Consider the following 17,207-nt stretch of genomic DNA (forward strand, 5'->3'; position numbering starts at 1 on the left):
GTAAAATGGTGTATTATATGTGGAACATGGTGTGGTGCTGTTCAGATTGCAGACATACAACTCTCCTAACCTTTAGATGGATTTATAAAATGAGATTTTATTCTTTCATCCAGGCGTTTATTTGTTTTTATTCAAAAACCTGTCTGTTTCAGTCAAGGAACCGAGGGGGAGTCTGTACATTTGGACACTTTTGTCTGTAAACATGTTCTTTATGGTGAGTGTATTTTTTGCTTTTACGAACTGACAATGTCCATAAAACATCATGTGATGCCATTTACCCTCTGATTCAAAATATGATGTAATCAGTGAATGTAATTCTGTGTGTTTATGCTCCACTTACATACATTAAGTTATAGTTCACTTTTTGCCAAGTTTTTATTCCGCTTGCCAGAAGAGAATCCATTGATTACAGTGTGTAGAGTTAAGGGGAGGTGTGGTGTGTGTGTGTGTGTGTATGTGTGTGTGCGTGTGTGTGTGTTCCCTCTGAGACCTGTTACCCTGATTTCTACAGTCCAGAACATGGATGGAAGTACATTACCTTTCACATTACCCTCTGATTTATGTGGTACAGAACTGGTCTAGCTTAAACAGAGAATTGTTCATGGTTACAAACATAGAGATACTCAGTCAATACTCATTCTTGATGATTATTTTGTCAGAAAATACTTCATAGCATGTATATTCATTATTTCATAGTTTTTAGTGCATGGTAACATCTGAAGTTCTTGCTATTTAAATCAATACTCATCAGGAAGATTTTGACTGGATTCAGATCAAGAGATAACCGGCATTAGCCTGAACTTATAGAGTTGATGTTTTTGTGATGTTGGAAGAGAAACTGGCTGATTGTCAAGGCGGTCAGAGAAAGACAGTCAACTGAAATGTCCGACATTCAAATGAAAAGTCATTAATAAAATACTAAGCATCTAGCGGTGTAATCTTGCTATAGAGGTTATATTACTAACGTGAACTGTTGTATTCGAGGCTCATGTTCTGCCCACCCTAATTGGCATCACCCCCCCCCCCCCCCAAAAGAGCTATAACATGGATGTCGGCTGAAGTGGATGCGACCAACTCACATCCTGTTGCACCCCGTGTGGCTTCTCCCTGAACGGCGGCACGCTGGCGTGTTTTGCTTCACCAGTCAGTGCATGTTCCGCCCAGTTCGCAGTACCACAGCTGTGTCGCTTGGTGCGGTGAACACAAACAGACCACAACACTCCATGCCGGGCGTCCCGACCAACACAGCTTTCACCCCGAGACAAATACCTCACCAGAGCGACAGGGGCGGCCGAGTGGTTTCATTGCCGGCCTCCCAAATGGCAGCCGTTTCCTTGTTAGTAAACTGCATTTCCCCCGTGGGCCACGGTCCAAAGTAGGGCACTACATAAGGAACAGGACGACAGTTGGAACATGGCCCTGATGAAGGGTAACTTCTGGCGTGTCAGCCTCCCATAACAACGCTTCCTCTGGGTAGCGTGCTAGCTTCAGCCCCTGGCTCTATCTGAGCCGGTCCACAGAGAGGGCTTTCCCACTCATAAAACCTTCGCCGGTTAGTTTGTAGTCTCCCGACTTGACAGCTACGATCCATGTCCCAAACGGGCCCCTAATCCCTATGTAGTGAACCACTCTTCTTCCCAGGACCCACAGGGCTGCGCTCAGAAGTGACGCTCCGCCATGGAAGCACGGGTTGTTTGGAGTCGGGGAGCCGGAGGGGTTTGGTTGCTTACTGATGACTGGTTGTGTTGCGGTATGTCTTTGCTGGTGTATGGCCTGTGTGTGTTTGTGTGTCTGTGTGTCTGTGTGTGTGGGTTGGACGGGGAGATGGGGATCAGTTTGTCAGTCAGTTGGGGAGAATGACAGCTGAGAGACTTGGTCTAAGAGAAACACATCTGCCGTTGATTTAACATGTGGCTCAACAGAGACCTATGGCGTCGCTGAAACGTATCCCTCACGTGCGTGCACACAAACACACAGAACGGAGAGCACATCGCACGCACACACACGTACACACAAACACGCACACTGACATGTTTATGTTTGCACACTCAAACGCACACACACACACACACACACACACAACCTTTCCCGTCACACACACCACGTATATCCACAATCCCCTCTTCAGAAACACAGTGAATATGAATATACCGGCATTGCTAAGGCCTTGATTTCAACCTCTCTCAATTCTCACTAGTCCCCTGCCCCCCCCCCCCCCCCCCCCCCACCTCCACTTCCCACCACCCACGCCCCTGCTCCCCTGCCCCCTTTCCCCCACACTATTCCCAGGTCCATAGACCGTCCCGGTTCAATATCAGGGGAGTCTGGTCGGCTGTGACAACATATGGTTATTCACTCATGGTGTCAGGAGACAGCTAACTAGAGCTAGCCTGTTCAAATCTGTCTTATAAACAAAATGGACTGATGGCCCTAATCAATCAAAGTGGAATTGGTAGAAATATTGGTATAATTACCCTGTGAAGTATTTGTATGAAATTATAGTACTATACATATGAATTATATAATTTACCCAAAAGCGTTGAACGTGTTTCCACGTACCTTTCTTTCAGTTGGCTGGTGACACATTCATTGGGGGAAACAGGCTTATTTTACTGGCTAGAATGGAATCAGTGGAATGGACTCAAACATTTTTATTTTACAGTATGTGTTTGATTCCATTACTATTATATTATGAGCCCCCACCCCCCTCATCAACCTCCAGTGAACTTCCCTCACCAATTTATTTTACTGGCGAGCCCAACTAAACAGGAGAATTTTTGGGGTTTTCCTGAGGCAAACTTTGTGTAGCTTCATCACCAAATAGAGATAAAGCTTGTTTCTTTCCATAAGCCTGAATGTTCCTCAAACATTACGTAACTACCATGTTTTTACCCTTATTTTACCAGGTAAAACTATTTTGTTCTTTCAGCAAGTACCTGGGAGCAATTTGAGTTAACTAAACCCTAATAAAAGATGTTTCACTTTGCCAGCTGTGGGATAACAAACACATTTCTAACCACTAGGCTACCCTGCCCCTCTACTCCAATAGCCCCCTGTTTGAAATGGCAATGATTTCCTGAATACAGTAGCGCACTTCCTTTTGACCAGGGCTTAAACCACTGCCTACAGTCTCGGAAGTGTGCTATATAGGAAATAGTGTACCCAATATAAGGGATATGGTGTATAAGAACTGCAATGAGAGAGTGAGACAGACAGACAGTAAGACACTAACAGCAAGAATAACACAGTAAGTCACGCAGTTAGACAGTAAAGAAGTAATATAATGAAGTGGTCAGACAGTAAGACAGTAAGACACAGTAAGACAGTGAGACAGTTAAGCAATGAGACAGTAAAGCAGTGAGACAGTAAAACATTGAGACAGTAAGACGTTGAGACAGTAAAACATTGAGACAGTAAAGCAGTGAGACAGTAAGACAGTGAGACAGTAACACTGAGGGAGTGAGAGCATAAGGCAGTAAGACAGTGGTTAAAGGACTAGCGTTCTCACCACATCTTGAACATCTCCATTACTCTGTGTTGAAGCATCCGAAACTGCACTCCGCTCCCCACAGATCGCTACCTTTGTGTCTCCAGTCCCCAGTCATGATGTGTTACACTTGGAACGGCAAGCCGGCTGAGATGGAAACCTCTACATTTGTTCGACACGGGAAAAAAACGAAAAGACTACGAGGCCACATCGTCAAAACAGGGCGACCGGCTCCAAGCACAGCCGGCTCAGCCAAGCATCAACCCAGAGACGAGCTGAATGCAGTTTTGTCCAGATTATAGCCAGCCATTGTTCAGTGCATTAAAGGGACCCGCAAGCTTAACTCAGTGGGAGCCACGCCACCTGATTGTTAGCTGAGAGGAAGCACGTATTTCATTGGATTTCTCTCTTTCTGTATTCCTGCCCCCTAAAGATAGGGATGTTTATGTAATATGTAAGGGGATCCTTTTAAACAGGGTCCACTGCTAAGCTACACGTGTTATAATCACGTCAGTCCCTCCATGTGCTGTTGGGCCCTATTTCCAGATGGGATCCTGTCAAAAGTAGTGCACTATGCAGGCAATAAGATGCCGTTTGGGATACGGTATACTGGAGCAGAGTTTTTATAGAGGGTTTGCATGTAATTTAGTCTTCATTAAGTCACAGCGGGGGGGTGCCTTGTTACATCCCAGGAGGCATTGCTACCTGCTGGGCAGAAACACCCCGTTAAGTCATCAGTACATATACATATATAAATATATGCATGTGTGTGTTTCAAAACACGCCATAAAATCATCAGAAAATAAAACCAGCTGCTACAGAGAACTTTCAAATCAGGTGTGTGTGTGTGTGTGTGTGTGTGTGTGTGTGTGGGGGGGGGGGGGGGGGGGGGGGGGGAAGGGGTGTGGTTACTATGGCACTGTACATTTGCCAGGGGCACCCTGTTCCATGCTTTTGTAAAATACACATTCTTGTTCAGAATTTCTAAATGTCTTTAAGATGTATGGCTCATTTTCTGACAAACTCCATTTTCCAACAGGATTTTATTTTATCCGTCCAAGCCATCCTTGCTATTCTGTGTGTGTATTGTGTGGTATGTATTGTGTAGTTTGTGTATTGTGGTGAATGTGTGTATTTTGTGGTGTGTGTATATATTATGTATTGTGTGTGTATGTATTGTTTTGTGTGTGTTGTGTGTGTTGTGTGTGTTGTGTGTGTTGTGTGTGTCGTGTTTGTGTACTGTGAGAGGGTGTGTGCATATTGTTTTGTGTGTATGTATTGTGTGGGTTGTATTATGTGGTGTGTGTGTTTTGTGTGTATATTGTGTAGTGTATATATTGTGTGGTGTGTGCGTATTGGCTTGTGCGTGTGTGTGTGTGTGTGTGTGTTGTCTAGAGTGTGTATTGAGTGCTGTGTACATATTGTGTTGTGTGTGTGTGTTGTGTGGAGTGGGTGTATTTGGTTGTGTGTGTGTATTGTGTGGTGAGTGCATTGTGTGGTGTGTGTATTGTGCTGCGTGTGTGTATTGCGCTGTGTGTGTATTGCATGAAGTGTGTTTATTTTGGTGTATGTATTGTGTGGTGTGTGTATTGTGTTTGTGGTTGTAGGCGTATTTGTGAGTTTGTGTGTGTGTATGTATGTGTGTCTGTGTCTGTGTGTGATAGTGTGTGTGTGTCCATGCCTTTGAGCTCTGCCATGGGTTAGGGAGGGGTGGAGCCAGCATGACAACCAACATCGGGGCCAGTTATTGGACGCTTGGAGCACATACCTCGCATGTTAAACAAACACCTTCCACCGCCGAGACACTGCGACCGACTCAATCACCCCCTATTCCCTCAGTAGTGCACTACATTTGACCAGGGCCTCTGAGGAATAGGGTTCCAGCTGGGTTAGATGGGGCCTCCCATGGCTGTTCAAGTGTGGTGCCGCAATGAAATGAATGTCAATACTGCGGATGGTCTACCATGCACACACTTCCCAGCGTCATCTGACTCATCTGATGGGTCACAAACAGTACAGGACTCTGGTCAAATTGGAGTGTTCCGTGCAGGGCAGAGGGAACCATTTAGGATTCACAGGCCCTCTATTCTACTGATAGCATACCGATCCTTCTGTCTTCATAGGAACCCCTTCATACAGGATCTCTGTGTGTTACTTGAAGGGAAGCCTTTGGTGTCCGGACGCTCTCCATCTGTTTGCGTGGGTGGCTCATTATTTTGTGTTTCTGGTCTCTAAATGCTGACCACGACTCCCTTTCCAGTTGAACCACATTTTTCTACAGTGTTTTGCTTTTATACCTGCGTAAGTATTTGACTTGGCAGTTGGTTCTCTTCCTACTAGCCTCCTGGGCACACTGTAGCTCGCTTGCCCCAATGCATCAACGTGTTTTGATTTGTGCACTGCTATTTGAACAGTAGTCTCAAAAGTCACGGGCTTTCACTGTCCCAAATGGCGTCCAATTCCTGCTTATTGTCCTACATCCTAGGGAGGCATTTAGGACGCCTTATACATTCCCGACTTTGCTCCATGGAAAGGATTTTTTCCCTCTTCTCTGTTTCCAGGGAATTCCTGACGTGGGATTGGCTAATTAAACCATCAATCTAGATTCCAGCGTTGACTTGGAAAACCGACCCGTGATCTGGGATTACCATCTGGGAATATGGTTCGGGAGAAAAGCAGACGGGATTAGTTTAGATAAACGATGGATGGAAACACATTCAGATTTCACTTGCTTAGCATGGTCGACAGCAAACACGTGTGTGTCTTATATACCATAAGTGCATGTGTGTGCATGTGTGTTTGTAACGTGTAAAGCATCTGTTTGTGTGTATGTCTGTGTGTGTTTGTGTCTCTGTATGTGTCTGTGTGTGTGTGTGTCTGTGTGTGTCTGCGTGTGTCTGTGGGTGTGTGTGTGTCTCTCCTGCATTTTGAGACACTCCTGATTTTGGGGTGGTTATTGGTGGTCTTGGCCCCAGGTGTCCTGTGGCTTCATGGAACAACACCAACACCGACACACTTCCTGAATTACCAACATGGCACCAGGATTGATTGACTAGTCACTGGACGGCCACTGGAATGTGCCCCATGCCGGCCTCCCAAATGACACCCTCTTCCCTATGCAGTGTACTATTGCTTACGAGAGCCCCATGGAGAACAGGGGGGCCCTTTGGGAACACGGCCAATGTGCATAGAGCACACAGCTCGACTAGCTATACAGGCTCCATCTCCTCAGATTACCTGGCCCGAAATTAGACATCACATTGTCTGATAGAGAACAAAAATAGAAGAAAAAAAAGGGAGACCAACAGACGAAGAGAAGGGAAAAGAGAGACAAAAGGAGAGGCAGATATTTAGACAGAAACAAGTAGTGCTCCCACCCTTTTGTGCATCAGAAAAGGTGTTATTTTCACCAGTGTGGGTTATTTTCACCAGTGTGGGTTATTTTCACCAGTGTGGGTTATTTCACTGCGCAAGTAATGAGATAAGACGCAAATGTGAAACACATGTTTATGATAAATGAAACGCAGCATAAAATGCAATAAGTGCATTGTCTGATTGGTTATGGTAATTGCTCCGTTCAGACACAATAAATAAATACAAGTCGCGTCAGTCCTGTAAAGTCACAAAAAACAGATGTGGAGTTTTGCAGTTTTTAAGATCTCTCACAAGATAGATGGTAGGATACATGTTTCACCGAAAATGGGTCACCAGAAGAGAATGTATTCACACTATTCTCTACAAAGTGCACTATTTTGGACCGGAACCCAGGGCACTGGTCAGAAATACCTAGACAATAGGGCGCCATTTGGAACATACAGCGTCTCAAAAAAAAAAAAGAAAACACGGCTGCATTGTTATATCTGACAGCTCGGTATAAATCACAGTTATTGAAGTACTGTGGATATAAAGCACAGAAAGGCGCTTGACACTTTTTGCGTGACGGACGCCTAGTTCCGTCTTTAAGTGGCGGTCCGACGCTTTGGCCGTTTCCCAGTCGGACTAGGACTGAGTCCTAAATGGCGCTCCGCTGTTTTCACCTAGGCTCCTTAGGACTGTGGTAACATGTGTAGGGAGCAGGGTGTGGTTGGGGTCTCCTGTTAAGAACACTTCCGCGCTGCTCAGTCCCTGTGGCGACTGGATCCAGCTGCAGGAAGCTGTCAATGAGCTCGGAGATATTACATTTATCAACTCCAGGAGAAATTAATTAAATTATCGTCAAGTCTCAACTCTCCATTCCCTCTTCTAGCAGCAACACCAGAAGGTTAAAAGTAACACAGGAGAATAGAAATAATCTCCTCAACCACACGTTCTTCAGAGCGGATCCTGCCCTGGTCCAAGGCCCATATGCTGAACTCAGGTCGTTGTTGGCTTTTAAGTGTTAAGAAAGATGCTGAGGACAGGGAGTGTTCCTTCTTTGAGATACATTGTGACTACAGGCCAGGGTCTATGTGACATCTATGGTTACATATGAGACTGACACCGCTCTGTAGATTGTTAATTCAGGTATAGAACTGGAGTAAAGAGAAACCACCATACTGTATTTACTTAAAGAACGAGGACAGAGAGATAGACTGACAGACAGACAGTCTCTCTCTTCTCTCTCTCTCTTCTCTCTCTCTCTCTCTTATACTTTCTCTGTATAGCAACCGGATCTCGTGGACATCCCTGAGAACATGAAAACACCAAGCAGGATTTATTGATCACAGAGTTCAGCCTAATCAAATAGCACCCTGGTTTGTTTGAAGTTAAAAATGGTAACAGAGGGTGTTTATCTTTGATCGTCACACCTCAGCGCTCTGTGAAAACGTTCCCCGCGCCCCGCCTCAAAAATACACGGCCGAGGAGTGTTATTTGTATTGTTAAATTTACATTAAGTCCGATGTTAATGTCATCAGACGCTAAACAGATCTCACAGTAATGGGTTTGACAGGGAGAATTGCAATCATCTGCTGCGGCTCTTCACCGGCGTAATGGACAAACCTGATTAATTTAATCTGGTTGTGAACCATTATGGCTGCACTTTATCATTTTAACAGATGGAACAGGGAGAAATTAAGAAACCCTCTCACGGATAACTACATCTCTCTCAATCCCCCTCTCTGCCTCTCAATCTATCTCTTGCTCTCTTCCTCTGTCTTTCTCTCTGACTCCTTTTGTCTCTGTCTCTCTCTTTTTCCACGTCCCTGGCTCCTCACCTCTCTTCCCATCTCTCTCATCTCTCAACCCATCCATCCATCCATCCATCTGCCGGCACCTACCCGGAGGTGTATGCGCATGTCTTCAGACGTGAGTGGGCAGGTCTTCACTCCTGTAATCACTCTGCCTCGGAGAGAGCATTTCCATAACTAAACAGATTAGGGTCTGTGTTTGACGCATGGTGTCAGGCCCGTCCCATGATGAATCTCTAAAATGCCTTTTATTATTCCACATATTATCAAATCAAAGTTTTATTATTAACAAAAGATTAAAATGAACTATCGTGCACATTCTCACAAGTCATCATCTGAGCTATCGATCAACTGTTTGTTTACACTTTCGTATCAGCACGTTTGTTTTTATTTCAGAGTTACACATTAGTGTAAGTGATATTCCCAAAGCACATGAACTGGCTGTATTTAAGCAACAAAATTGCATAGTAAATAGAGAGTATGTTAATCCAGAGCTTTCCTTCAATTATTTAATTTTTTTATTTTACTGTGGTCAAAGAGAAGAACATTTAATGTTTTCACGGAGGGCGTGCGGCTTACACAATGCATTCCTGAAGTAACATGGGACCCGAGACCATGCAAGTGAGAGGATCAATTCAGTGTATGTATTATAATTTCCATCACTTACAAATTACCACAGATGGACAGACAGATTAAGACAAGTCTGTTAAATCAATACAATTTATGATGAGATTCAGTGAAAATATCACAGTGACTAATTGCATGATTGTAAATGCAATTTAAAATTATTTGCAAATGTAGATCATGCAAATTGAAAAAAAAAAACATGTAGACATTTTAATTACAATCAAAGCCTTGCACTATTATTCAACAAACAACATTTGAATTGAGTAAAGTAGATTAAAAGATTTTTCATGAACACATGTTAAACTATAAAATCCATTTATGTAAGTAAATGTGGTGTTCTTGCTAGTTGGTTACATCAAAAAAAATTGGAAAAACTATGTACAAGTTATGATAGTTGCCAACCATGTGAAACAAAGTTGATGTGGTCTATAGTTTGAAACGTTCAAGAGATAATGATAGAAGGTTTATTAAAACAAATATTCGGTTAAAGATGCAGTTTCTGACTTCTTCGATTTATAAAATTATTTTTTAACCTCCCATTTTAGTCTGGATGTGTATTATGCATTATATTATTATATGTATTATATGTGCATAATCTTTAAGTAAAATCTCTATCATACTTCAGTTTGCCATTAAATATCAATTTTGAGAGTGGTTTCTATGGGGCACATGACGTTACACACCATTGCAGGGGACAGCTTTTGGCTCGACAGCGCCACTTTAACAACCAGTGGCCAGATATTGCGGACAGCATTTTTAAGTAATATAGTAATAGCCAATAAACGTTTAGGATTTACAATGCAAACAAATTTGGTTTTGTCTGTAAATTGAACAGTTAAACAGATTTTAGGATTAAATAATGATGAAGTTTTAGGTTTAAATGATGATGATTATGCAAATCAGACTGAATGACGTAGTCATCGTCGATAATCATTTAAGAAATACATTGGGATTGCCCAAACTTGTAAAACTAGCTTAAATGTTTTTTTTAGGGGTCAGTTAACTCGATGGCAATTACACTCATTTAAATATTGTATAGTTTACAAATGTATAGAAAATCATGACTATTTTGAATAAAAAGTTCTGCGTTACTGTGGCTTTCATTGAAACCAACACTAAGTAATGCAAATCATAAAGCTTATAATTACAAACGTAAACAAAGCAATATAACTCAGGTCAGTCTGAACATATATGGAAATAATAATAATAATAAACATATAAATATATATATATATATATATATATATATATATATATATATATATATATATATACACACACACACACACACACACACACATATATATATATGGTTAGTTTAGGCTCAAGAGCAAGTGAAATAAATCTAATAATAAGACTATCAAAATAAATGTATTGTTGTACTTAAAAGCAAGCACAAAATAATACACTATGCAAGAAATATAGAGTCGTGCTTTAGCAAGCACACATAATAAGACTACTACATTAAATCCCGAGTTGTTCTTTGCCTTTTGCAAACACATCTAGTTACTATCATTTATTCTAAGGAAAACTTTTGATAGCCATCAGCTCACGGTGCACGAGCATCCTGGACTGAGTTCCCCTCGCGCCGCAAACTGCCAATTTTAACAGTTCTTATATTTTAGGTTTACCACATCTTTCGACTTTAGTCGTAAAAAACGGTAGCTTTTATTTTATTTTAAATGAAATGTCATCCCCTGACAGTCATTTCTTTATTTATTTACTGATCTTTCGCTGTTGTTGACTTTTAAACCGCGGTCTGCCAAGAGAGGAGGCGCTATTGACATTCAAACCAGCCACCTGAAAAAAGTGAGTAGCCCCACTACGACACTCACACCAGTATTGAATCGACTGACAATTAGCTAAAGTTATGAGAATTCAAACTACAGTTGTTGCTATGTGAGACTTGTTACACACTATTTGACAAGTCCATAGGGAGGATTTTCATACTTTTGGGCAGGGACGATTACGCCACTATTCAGTGTCAATTAATTTGTGAAACGTAATTAGCATATGTGATAAATGCAGTGAAATCACAACGCGAAGGCTAATGAAACTGCAGTTGCGTATACCTTTGCAGTAAAACCTACGTAATATTCTATTATTTTTAAATCATACTCCGTAGTTATAGGAGGGTGTCTTCGCCCCTAATGTAACACCTGCTCTAGTCAAAATTAATCGATCGCCGGCGACGTTACAGTATAAGCAGGTGGTAAACCGCGTGCAGCTACAGTACGCTTGACTTACCAGCTCCTTAACATTCTAGTGAATGTTTTCGACATTTGTAATATGATAGGAATGGTACGTTTGCGAGGTTCAATTGCAAAATATTTTATGTATTGTGTGTAATAATTTCTTCACCTGGAGCTGCCTTGTAACTATCAGATAAAAACATTAAAATTGACATATACATGCATTCACTGAAAGGGCAGCGATTCACTGAAAGAACAGGGAGCAGGAGAGAGAGAGAGCTGCATCTGACAGCCAAATATGTCAGCTAGCGAAAACCCTTAAACCATTGGTTAACTTTGAGGAAAATGGTATACTTGGCTCGATTTATTATTTTCATCCATCCAGTCTCCGCATGCCTTCATTTTTCTACCTAATTATTTCCTTTTCGCTACGCACCACATTTTAGACTTTGATGGATCGCAGGTTAAAAATAAAACACTTTCTCCTCCACCACCCTATTACAGTACTGTTTGACTAGCTTTCAAGGGGTAAATCACAAACGGAACCCTATTCCCTATATAAATCACTACTTTTGATCAGAGTTGTGAGCGGTGGTGGACGAAACTAGTGCACTTAAAATAGATACCAGAGTGCTGTTGGGACGCAGGGCTATCTTGTGTTTGCTACATGGTGTCCAGCGGCCTCTTAGACCGAGAGACATTGGACAGATTGAGTTCCTCCCCCTGTTCTCTGCTTTTCCCATTCCACCCTGATACACTTTGTCTTGGCTTTCCTCTAACCAGGGCCTATCCTCATGACTTATAGCTAATGTGAGCGATCGTGACAAAAGTGTAGGTTATGTCAATGCAATAATGTAACACCGCTCCGGTCTCTTCAAGGTTAGAAGAAGTGGTCTTTGTACCCGGAAGGTTTTGGAGTTGGAGCAAAACGTCTGCATTGTGGCTGTTCATAATGATCATGTTGTGATTCCACCCGGTCGCCATTCCAGTCTGTGCCTGATCATGTAACTCACAAGGCTGCAGTCTGATGGTTTTCTTACAAGGGGCTCGTGTGACTGTAGGTTGAAATATTTTTCGCGCACACAAAGGTATTTAGGCGCACTGTGAGAAATAAATGAGAGATTAAAAGTCTGTTTCAGGCTGCTTGATATTTAGACTCATGTGCTATTCATTTATTAATGGTTGTAACATAGAGCCCTTAACATAGAGCAGCTTACTGTACGCACGGGCCACAGGTTGAAGTAGCCTATCTACTTCAATCTAGGGTCAGCATCCCTTCATCCAATCCTGTCTGAAACCAATCAGAGGAAAATACAGCATCTGTCCTTATATCAGTGGCTTTACTCAAGCTTCCAAATGGCACACTGTTCCCCATTAAATGCACTACTTTTGACCAGAGCCCTATGGGCTGGTTGAACTAAAAACCCTCTCTGGCCTGACAACACTGTGTTCTTTTTACATTGTTAGAATTGTTGAGTAGAGCTCAAGATGAATATGCTCTCTCCTCCCTCTCCCCCTCCATCTCTCTCTCTTTCTCTCTTTCCCAGTCTGTCTGTCTGATTAGCGGTGTAGTGGGAATAGATGTGTTCTCCTATAATCCACGTCTAGACTTATTCCGCTCTCTGCTAACCTTGACTCCTTCATCTAGGTTGCGTCTCAAATGACGCCCTATTGCCTTTATAGTGCAATACTTTCGGCCAGAGTGCATTTGACTCTGCCATAAGATGTAGTCAGGGTTCCTATGCTGCTCAGCTGGTGGACAGTGGCGCTGGCAGTATTATGTCACAGGTTCATTTTCCATGGTGGACAGTGGCGCTGGCAGTATTATGTCACAGATTCATTTTCCATGGTGAACAGTGGCGCTGGCAGTATTATGTCACAGGTTAATTTTCCATGGTGAACAGTGGCGCTGGCATTGTTAAGTCACAGATTCATTTTCCATGGTGAACAGTGGCGCTGGCATTGTTATGTCACAGATTCATTTTCCATGGTGGACAGTGGCGCTGGCATTGTTAAGTCACAGGTTCATTTTCCATGGTGGACAGTGGCGCTGGCAGTATTATGTCACAGGTTCATTTTCCATGGTGGACAGTGGCGCTGGCAGTGTTATGTCACAGGTTCATTTTCCATGGTGAACAGTGGCGCTGGCATTGTTATGTCACAGATTCATTTTCCATGGTGGACAGTGGCGCTGGCATTGTTATGTCACAGATTCATTTTTCATGGTGGACAGTGGCGCTGGCATTGTTAAGTCACAGATTCATTTTCCATGGTGAACAGTGGCGCTGGCATTGTTATGTCACAGATTCATTTTCCATGGTGGACAGTGGCGCTGGCATTGTTAAGTCACAGGTTCATTTTCCATGGTGGACAGTGGCGCTGGCAGTATTATGTCACAGGTTCATTTTCCATGGTGGACAGTGGCGCTGGCAGTGTTATGTCACAGGTTCATTTTCCATGGTGAACAGTGGCGCTGGCATTGTTATGTCACAGATTCATTTTCCATGGTGGACAGTGGCGCTGGCATTGTTATGTCACAGATTCATTTTTCATGGTGGACAGTGGCGCTGGCAGTATTATGTCACAGGTTCATTTTCCATGGTGGACAGTGGCGCTGGCATTGTAATGTTACAGGTTCATTTTCCATGGTGAACAGTGGCGCTGGCATTGTTATGTCACAGGTTCATTTTCCATGGTGGACAGTGGCGCTGGCAGTATTAGGTCACAGGTTCATTTTCCATGGTGAACAGTGGCGCTGGCATTGTTATGTCACAGGTTCATTTTCCATGGTGAACAGTGGCGCTGGCATTGTTATGTCACAGGTTCATTTTCCATGGTGGACAGTGGCGCTGGCAGTATTATGTCACAGGTTCATTTTCCATGGTGGACAGTGGCGCTGGCAGTGTTATGTCACAGGTTCATTTTCCATGGTGGACAGTGGCACTGGCAGTATTATGTCACGGGTTCATTTTCCATGGTGGACAGTGGCGCTGGCAGTATTATGTCATGGGTTCATTTTCCATGGTGGACAGTGGCGCTGGCAGTATTATGTCATGGGTTCGTTTTCCATGGTGGACAGTGGCGCTGGCAGTATTATGTCACAGGTTCATTTTCCATGGTGGACAGTGGCGCTGGCAGTATTATGTCACAGGTTCATTTTCCATGGTCAACAGTGGCGCTGGCAGTATTATGTCACAGGTTCATTTTCCATGATGGACAGTAGAATCACAAGTTTGTGAATCACAAGTTATCATGTTGGATACGTTTTGAACTGCGTTTTGCGATAGGGTTAAAATAAAAGTGGTAATTCTAGACAAAAATGTACGCAATTTAACATCAAATAGACTAGTGACTAGATTGTGGAGCTGTCTACATCAATAGCTGAAGGCAATATGTTGTTTCCTCCAGTTTCTGAGTTTTATCCCAGTACTCAGCACTCAGCCCTGGCATAAAACCTTAAAGTAAGAATAGCACCTGACACAAGTCGAGGAACTGTATAAAATGTCCAACTCAAACTATGTTGCTGTACATAAAAATAGCAACAGTGGATCCGGATATCTGTCTTACAGGTGCTTCGCTAAGTTGGAAGTGTTTCCTCATTTAGTCTCGATAGTTCGAAGGCACTGTTTGCATACTGGTTTTTTCAAATGTATTCCTCCCTGATCATCCGCCTCGAACACAAAGTACTTCCATACACAAGTCTTACTGTTATCCTTTTGGACGAGTCGAGTAGGAGCTGCAGCTGCTCTTGCCGCCATGTTTCACGTGTTGGATCCCCGGTACCTACGGTAACCTACGGTACTGTACTAAAACCAGTACTGTCAGTTTTTCAGAATTTTGGTATCGACTTGGTACTGAAGTATCGGCCGTATTTGGACAGTGTCACATTTGGCCATGTGTCTGATTTTGTCTCCCTGGTTTGTTGTTGTTATGTGATTAGCAATGTGATGCAACTTGATGTGATGAATGCAATTATGACCAATACCCTCTGTGTTTTGGAGTATTCTGCCTAAATAAAGAAATAATTAAAATGCTACTAAATGAGCACATAATGTATCTGATGTGTATTTTTCCAAGAGCCATTATGTTTAAATAAGAAAAAATGAATATATTTAAACAGGAAAGTCACATTTTGATTGACATTTCTTTTGTTTGAGTGAGCCTCAGTCTTTCAGTTGGATATCTATTACTAAAACTTAAAAAAAAAAAAAAAATCCATTGTTTATGTTTTCATTATGTATCTTACTGTATATTGGTATTTTCTTGTCTCTGTTACCTGGTCTTGTCTCTATGACCTGGTCCTGTTTCTGTTATGTGGTCTTGTCTTTGTGTCCTGGTCCTGTCTCTGTGTGTCCTGGTCCTGTCTCTGTGTGTCCTGGTCCTGTCTCTGTGTGTCCTGGTCCTGTCTCTGTGTGTCCTGGTCCTGTCTCTGTGTGTCCTGGTCCTGTCTCTGTGACCTGGTCCTGTCTCTGTGACCTGGTCCTGTTTCTGTGACCTGGTCCTGTCTCTGTGTACTGGTCCTTGCTCTGTTATGTGATCCTGCCTCTGTAACCTGGTCCTGTCTCTGTGTCCTGGTTCTGTCTCTGTGACCTGGTCTTCTCTCTGTAACCTGGTCTACCTTCTATGACCTGATTCCCCCTCAGTCACTCCATGTGAGCTGTGAAACATGGGAGAGGTCCACAATTGGTGAACATTACTAGTGACACTTTTATAGCCCCACGTATTAATTATTGTATAAATCTTAAACTTTTTGAAGTGCTCATTTTTACAAGGAGTGATCTCATGTGAATTGGAATTCATAATATATTTATGCAAGGTCCGTAACTGTCATTATGGAAATCTTTTCTGTGGAGTTTGTGCTGAGTTAAATATGTGGTTGATGAACTCAAGGTCCTGTGAGACCTATTGAGAATGTATCATGGCTTATGAGGGAATGAGTGAAACGTTGTTCAGCAACAACATGGTTAACCTAACCTAAAAGCAAGGTCTTTTATTAATGTACATTTTGCAGTGTAAGGCCAAAATAAACTCTGAATAAAAAGATAAAATGAATTTTTGTTCATTAAAGGGGCTTAAACATGGCTTGTGTACTGCATGATCACAAGTAAGAATAAAACTATTAAACGCACTGCAACATTTGTCCCTGGACATGCATGGTCCTGTACAGTGCTTCAGGTATTCTTTTAAAGGTAGTTTTAAACCATAGGTCTTCAACCCTCTCCTGGGGACCCCCCAGCCATTCCACAGTTTAGTTTTTGCCCTGAAATAGCTCACCTGACTCAACAGGTAAGGGCTTGTTAATTAGTTAAAAAGTTGATTCAGGTGCGCTAACTCTGGGATACATCTAATAGATGGAATGGCTGAGGGTTCCCCAGGAGAGGGTTAAAGACCTATGTTTTAAACCTAAGCTCTTGTCTGAATTTGTACTAGTCCTTAGTACTTTTAAGTGACATGCTTCTCCACTAATAGGGTGTGCCTTCCAAACTGCTCTGTATTCCAATAGATTTGGGCAGTACTGTTAACCTGGGCCCTCCATCGTGCATCAGCTGTAAAAAAAATAAAAGACAACTTTTTACCCAAAGATCTACTTGTGTCTTTTGAGATCTACTATTTGATCTCGACCAATGTTCAGATGCTGTTTCTTGTGATCATCACGTTCCTGCAGTAACATAATATACCTATAGTGAGGTTTAAAAAAATACAAAAATAATTGACGTCTAGAATTTGTCGTTT

General features: G+C 42.5%; 1 protein-coding gene across 1 annotated transcript in view; it reads left to right on the forward strand.

Annotated features, from left to right (window-relative positions):
- The first annotated feature begins 10,932 nt into the window (after window positions 1–10,932).
- eya1 (EYA transcriptional coactivator and phosphatase 1) overlaps window positions 10,933–17,207 on the forward strand; it is a 101,275-nt gene continuing 95,000 nt past the window's right edge. The window contains exon 1 of the mRNA XM_020042004.3: window positions 10,933–11,091. The gene's annotated coding sequence lies outside the window, so the exon portion shown is untranslated. The remainder of the gene's footprint in view (window positions 11,092–17,207) is intronic.

This window comes from Esox lucius, chromosome 21 (genome assembly GCF_011004845.1).
Source record: "Esox lucius isolate fEsoLuc1 chromosome 21, fEsoLuc1.pri, whole genome shotgun sequence".
Taxonomy (NCBI): domain Eukaryota; kingdom Metazoa; phylum Chordata; class Actinopteri; order Esociformes; family Esocidae; genus Esox; species Esox lucius.